Genomic DNA, 7,619 nt, shown 5'->3' with positions numbered 1-7,619 from the left:
ATCGATATCAAAACAAATCTTGGGGCAAAACACCAACTCCACAAGCTTCTGTGCAAAGTTTTGAGTTCTGGGAACAGCCTCAGGGACTGTGGGATGCCTGGGGCAGCAAGGAGCTCTGGTACAATTTCAGTACAAAGGCTGTGGGATAAAGACCTCTGCTGAAAATAGCTTTGCTTATGTTTTGTCACATTCTACCACAGCTCTCCAGAAACCCAGAGAAATAAAAATATGTTTTGATTGTTCTTCCTGACGGCTGAAGCTTACCCTGGCTAAAGCTTGTCACTCATTGCCCTTCGGGGAAAATAACATGAAGAACACTGTTAAAAGCAACAAAAACCACACACACAAAGGAAACAAGGAAAGGGAGGACATTCTCTAAGCAGGGAAGTGTGAGCCTCACTTGCAATCCAAAACTATAATGAGAGGCAGAGGTGCCAAAAGACCTTTAGCCTGCCAGTTTTTCAGTAAGACGGGTAGCTTTTTCCACAGGAAAGTGGAAATGACCCTGAAACTCAACCAAGGCAGTGACCGCTGGAGCAGCAGAAAAAATAAAGGGGTAAAAAATAAAGCTGATTACATTCTGCAGGAAAAGTGATTTGGGAGGGAAGGAGGAGGAGGCTATGTGCAGTGGAAAATTCAGAAAACATTCTGTTTCCAAAAAGAAAATAAATGGTGTGTAGGAATGACCACAGGGAGGGGATGGAGGAGCTGCAGGGAGCATGGGCAGGACTTATGTAGGTCAGGAGGGTGAAGAAACACAGATGTGGGGAAGAAGAGAAATGAGGGCAGCAAGGAGTAAATCCCGAGGAGAGGTTGGTGGGATCAGGAAATGTAGACAGAACTGAAATCAAAGAATCATAGAATCAAAGAATGGATTGAGTTGGAAGGGATCTTAAAACTCATCTAGTTGACACTCTCTAGATCAGTCTGCCCACAGCCTTGAACACCACCAGGGATGGGGAATCCACAACTCTTGACAACTTTTGCCAGTACCTTATCACCCTTTGAGTCATGGGTTTCCCTCTAACATCTAAACTAAATCTCCACTCTTTTAGTGTAAAACTATTCCCCTTTGCCCTATCTGTCACTATCAGACTGTGTAAAAAGCCTGTTTCCCTCCTCACTTGTAAGCTCCCTTTAAGTACTGGAAGGCTGAGGTCTTCTCCAAGCTGAACAAGCACAGATGCCTCAGCCTTTCTTTGTAGGAAAAGTACTCCAGCCCTCTGAGCTCTGAGCACATTTGTGGCCTCCTCTGGACCCACTCCAACAGCTCAACATCTTTCTTATACTGGGGGCCCCAGACCTGGACACATTACTGCAAGATGGGGAGGGCAGAGTAGAGGGGAACAATTGCTTCCCTCTCTCTGCTGGCCACCTCTCTTTTGATGCAGCCCAGAATGCAGCAGCTGGCCTTCCAGGCCACAAGCACATGCTCACTTTAAGTTTTTCATCCACCAGGACCCCCAAATTCTTTTTCACAGGGCTGATTTTAATGATTTCTTCTTGTAGTCTGTATAAATACCCGACATTGCCGCAGCCCAAGTGCAACACACTGCACTTGACCTTGTTGAATCTCTTTCCTTAGGTTCATGAGGGCCTACTTGTCAAACTTGTCTAGGTTCCTCTGATATATCAACTTCACCACTCAGTTTGGTGTTGTCTGCAAACTTGCTGAGGGTGCACTCAATACTCAATACTCAATACTACCTAAGTTATTGGTAAAGATATTGAAGAGCATCAGTCCCAAAACACACCCCTCGGAGATACCACTCATGACCGGCCTCCACCTGGACATAGAGCTGTTGACCACAACCCTCTAAGACCAACTCTCTATTTACCAAATAGTCCTCTCTTTAAATCCGTGTCTCTCCAATTTAGGGATAAGGATATGGTGTGGAACCATGTCAAAGGCCTTAAACAACTCCAGGTAGACAACACGAGCTGCCCTCTCTTTGCCTTGGAATGCATATAAGGCCATCAGATTGGTCAGGCATTATCTGCCCTTGGTGAAGCCATACTGGCTGTCTCAGGTTATCTCCTTGTCTCACGTGTGCCTTAACATTGCTTCCAGTAGCATCTACGGCATGATCTTCCCAGGCCCAAGAGGTGCAGCTCGCCAGCTTGTAGTTCCCCAAATCTTCCTTTCTCCCTTTCTTAAATATGGGAGTGTTCTTTCCCTCTTCAGTCACTAGGGACTTCGTCTGACTTCAAATATGAAGGAGAGTGGCTCAAAGGAGTGGACCCTCCTTTCCCTCATCCCTCTGTATAAGCTGTCTTCTAGACCACAGCTAGTGTACATTCAAGTTACTTTGGATATATACCCCTCTCGCCTGAAAATCTTTCCCAGATAAGATTTTAATTTTTTCTTCTGCTGGCAGTGCCCTGCTTAGAGTAATTGTTTCAGGCATTTGTGCATGTGCTGTGTGTCCCTCAGTTCTGAGGAAGTCTAATGTGGAGTGGCTGCCAGCTGAGTCAGGAAGCAGCTGTGCTGTACCTTCACTGTTCTGCATGTACAGGACACCTGGGTCCCAGGCCTGCCTGCATTTGTGATCTGTGAGCAGGTTGATCAGTATGAAGTTACTCAGAAGGCACAGTCTCTATGAGGCAGTCAGTGCAGAAGGGACTTCAATGGAGGCTGGATTTGCTTGCTTTAATAAGATATTCCATGACTTTTTGTTGAGAGTTGTGAAATTAACTCATGCCTCTTGTCCACCATGTAGATCCACATCACTCCTGGAAACACACTGCTGAGGTATTCAGCATTCTTCTCTCCTCTGAATGCATCTGTTCTCTTACGCTGCCTAAACATGAGCATTGGTGATGCCCATGCCCCATTTCAGGCACGCCATATTGTCATGCTTTGTGGCTCTCTGCATGAGATAGCAATGAAGGAGAAGAAGCAGGGTCAGGATGGGAGGGCTCAGCCTTGCCATCAGTGAGGTGGGATGTCTGGAGTCTGCCTGGTCTGGTGTCCTGGCTGGGCTGAGAGAGCCATGAAGTAAGATCGGAGCATAAGAGCTGCCTCTGATTTATGTCTCCAAGTAGCAAAGAGTTGGGCAGCAAGGAACAAGTATCTGTATAAATGGTTTCTAGAAGGCAAATTGCTTGATGGAGTGAGAGGAGGGGAGATGAGCTAGAAAAGCTGCCACTGCGTTTTCCTGTGCATTGATCCTGCCAAGGTGTGCGAGCAGAGAACCTGATGTATCATGTTGTGGCTCTGCAGAGAGCAGCTGGAGCTTTCCATAGTGCTCCTGGTCCATCCAAGCATATATGCAGACCTGATTCCCTTGGTCTGTGCAGTTACAAGCAACTGTGCAAATGGGTAACTGCCTGTCCCCTTCTGTACCCTTGCTACATATTTGTGGGCCTTACACATTAATGGATCTTAGAACATTGTGCATGTCTGTCATCAGGTCTTCAAGCTATAACATCTTTTGTCACTTGAAGTGTAGTACCTTTCTTATCATAAATTTGTGGTAATTACATGCAATTCCACCAAATGCAATTCTGCTTTTTCAATGTTCTCCACAGACATTCATACAACCTTACTAAAATCTACCTCCACTGTGGCTCCCTGCTGCTTGCTTACAGCTGGTTTGTTGGTAAAATGAGGCTAGCCCTTGTACAGAAAGATCAGAGCAAGAGAAGGCATAGAAAATGTCTATTCCATTTACTGCATTTGTGTTTTGCAACTTAGCCTACATAATCCTCAGAACATGAAGCTTTCTAGACCAAGGATTTTCTTTTCGTATTTCTTTGTATAGTTTCTGACACAATCCTTGTTATGTGTTGCATTATAAACCAACAAATTATTGTTCCTTTTTGGTAGTAAAGAGAACAAACTATACAGGAAGGAGATTAAGCTTTATTTCTAAGGGCAGTACAGAGGAAATGAGTCAGATGAACATTTTGTGGTCTAATGCACCTAAGTTTGCAGGTAGTATAAATGATCTCTTATAGGCTTCTTTGTCTTAAAGGAACACAGAGTATCCAAGAAAAAAAAAAAAGCATAGGCTTACATTAAGACATGGCCAGCATAAAGAAAGGAGAGGTCTCTTTATTTCAGCAAGAATAATCTTTGGAGAGCTGCAAAAATTTGTGCCCAGATCACTGCTATTTCTAATATATGTGAATTAATCCAGACAAATTTAATGATGTGAACTAGTTAAAATGTTAAGGCTGAAGTGTTTAGAAAGCAGAAGCAGCTCCATAGGTTGCTGCTGCAGTGATCACCACTGTTAGCTACACATTTTTACCAGCAATGAACAAGAGTTTCTGTGCTTGTAAAAATCTGCATGGCCATCTGAAACATGGCTTGTCTTTCACACTGCTGTCGCCACTGCTGAAATGCACCACCCACAGCCTCCCTGTGCTAACATCCACTGTTTGGTCTTCAGAAATGTTCAGTAAGTGTTGATGAGTATCAGTGGGTACCATGTTTTCACATGGAGAAATTCCATTCCACATCTTTGTTTCATACACACTTCCATGTCAGCCATCATTTTTTCGGGGTGTCCCTCAACTACCATATGTTGCACAGCAACAAAATGTAATGGAATACTGGCAGGAAGGTTCAACCTCTGCTGCCATATCAACATCCACTTCTGATATCACGGGCCAATATAACAAAATAGGAGGCATTACTTTCAGAGCAGCCTTCGTATATGTGTATTAGCTGAAGAAGCTATCTGAAACAAATGAATTTTCATTAGACATTTTCTGACAATACGATGTAATGGATAGCAGGGAGGAGGTGGGTACCTTATTTAATCAAACTACCTTTGTCTCTACTATTATTTGTTTCAGTCCCTCCCTGTCTACCTTACAGTCTAATGCAGGAATTAACTACAATGTGAAGAAAAAATGACATTCATGTAAAAAAAGAAAAACAAATGCTGGTCATATTTGCATAAATGTGTGGGCACAGTTTTATGCACAAACGTGTTGATCGGTTTGAGGTAGCTCTGCTTTTTGGCTTGTCTATTAAGAACTTATAATTTAAGCAGGGAAAAAGCATGTGGCTAGTTATATTCAATTCTGCTCTTTTTATTGTACGTGAAGGTGATTCACCATGTGGTTCATGTTTTGTAAGAATGCTGTATGTACTTCTGTAGCTCAAAGACTTTCCTGTTAGCTGAAAGCCATGTTTGTGCAACTGACAAGTCATAACGTGTTCATTTCTGGGTTCTGAGGGTGCTTAAACAATGGTGTAGTCTGAACAAGTCTAGAAAATTAGTGTTCTTAATTAATAATTATTTATATTGAAAAAATGGAGATATGTCAAGGCAACATGAGTAGAAGACTGAAAGCTGGAATGCTTTCCTATTTCATTCTACTTTGAAATATAAATGCTATTTTTCAATAAAAGTAATAGAAATCATAAACATTTTCCAGCTGCTATGTCATTCATAATGAATAACCTTCTTGGTCTGCATTTCTGTTTGTAAGCTATTTACAGAGTACTTCTAAGCCTTAGGTATGTTTGTTTGAGGACATGCAGCATGTACATCAGCCCAAGGCTTCTTCTACTTTAACTGTTTGTTCCTCACCATTGGTAATATGGGCTTTGTCAAGTCCTGCCAAATGGGACTGCTTCTGGTTTCTAGTGAGTTGAAATGTAATAAGGAATAGGAAATCTGAATTAAAGACAGCTAAGTAAGCAGGATGAACTCAAAACTATTTTTAAAGTTTAGGAGGTTAGCTACCCAAATGCCTCCATTACCAAATTTTGTGTATCATCCTTTCTACCACCATTCATGAGTGGTTCTATACACAATATGACAACAATCACTTTCTTGTAAAATGACTTTAGAAAACAAATACAGTTATGAGTGAGCACATTTTTGGAAATTGACTTTGATAATTGATAACATAAAAGGCCCTAAAATTATCTAAATGTATTTATTTTCCTTGCTGTAACATTCATACTGCATTTACTGCTACCAATACTTTCTTTTTTATATAAAATGTACAGCTGAGAAGTGTATACTGAACTATGTCCTTGCCATTACATTACTTAAGCATTCAATCTGCCCTGACTTCATCCTGCAGTGACTGCTGTTGCTCCCATCCACTAGGTACTCACCCACACTATGCATTTGCTTTGTGACTATGACAGGTCGAGTGCCTTCCTGTTCAATCTGACTTGCTCCAGCCACCTATGTGCACCACAATACAAATAATTACAGCTACAGATCTCTATCATGTGTAATTTGTTTGAAAATAAAAATTGTCATAGATCTGTGAATTTCAAATGAGTTTTGTGTGTTTGAACCGTGTAGTAATTGATAACAACTGAACATCTGCCTTAATACTGGAAACAAGTCTTTTGTTAGGAGGCAAATTGAGAATCCTTCTATATTGAGTATGCGTACCTGCATTTTTCTGTTGTGCTCATGCATGCATGATTGGAAGAATATTTCTGTGTGCATTCAAAAGGTGATACCAGGCAACAATTTCAGGAGTAGGAATTTGTCTGCCATGGGGACATCTTGATAATCAAACATCATTGGCAGGAGCAGAGTTGGCATCTGCTTTTAAGACTCCAGCAGCTGAAGGCCATGAAATGGCTTTGTCCTTTCTGCTTGCATTGCCTGTGGCAGAACTGAGAAGGGCAGAATTAGAAACAGCTGCTGCGTGAGGATGAGTGTGTGCAGGCAGCCCATGGCAGCCCAGCCAGAGTGACCATTCCTCCTCTCCAACATCAGCAAGACCAGAAAACCTTGGACTTTCACCAGCTTTCCATGTTGGTTCTGCTCTTTCCATACCTGAAGTGGCAAAATTCAATTCTACCAATGCATCTGAGAAGCCTTAAGCTTTCTATGTATATTACAATTCCACACTTTATTATTAAAATCTCTTTTTTATCCTTCTCCAACAAAGAACATTCATTTCTGATGACCTTACAAGATTTCCTGTGTGGCTTCATTGGCCTGGAAAGCAGCACTTTAGGGATTACAGAACTGCAACATGTTCAGACTTTATCCACCATTAGAATTGATTTAAAAACAAAACAAAAAAAAAAAAAAAAAAACACCTTAAACATTATGATCTTTAAGGGCAAAAAATTATGAACAAGAGCAAGAAAAACCAGTGTTGCTTTAGCGATAAAGATCCAGCTTTTGATGAATGTGAACAGCTTGGTAGAATACAGTTTGAATTGTGTAATGTAACCAGTATAAATGCAAACATTGGACTTGATCTGAAAACAAGAATTAACCTACATCTGATTAGACCAATATAATTATTTTAGCACATTTTACAAATTTGGTCAGTTTACTTTCCTAAAGGCAATGTTAGACTACATATGCATTCATCTTTTCACTTGCCTGTTAAGGCTAGAAAAGCAATTAACTCCTATCTTGTAGATGACTTAACAATTTTGGTCTGTTATTAGTAGAGAATTGATAAAATCCAAATTGTAGATCTGGACATAGAGGTAAACTTAAACCCTCCTCACTCATAGCAAACTCTGAGATTAAACAGCTTTCTAATTCTGTCTCAAAGACCAAGTACAAAACGTAAATATGCTTATATTATTATTATTAAATATGCTTACACACATGCTTATATTATTATTATTAAATATGCTTATATATATGCTTAAATATCTTTAACAT

The sequence above is a fragment of the Lagopus leucura genome, unplaced genomic scaffold (genome assembly GCF_019238085.1).
Source record: "Lagopus leucura isolate 7727_CA_CO unplaced genomic scaffold, USGS_WTPT01 Super-Scaffold_100002, whole genome shotgun sequence".
Classification (NCBI taxonomy): Eukaryota; Metazoa; Chordata; class Aves; order Galliformes; family Phasianidae; genus Lagopus; species Lagopus leucura.
Note: the sequence above shows the minus strand (reverse complement) of the source record.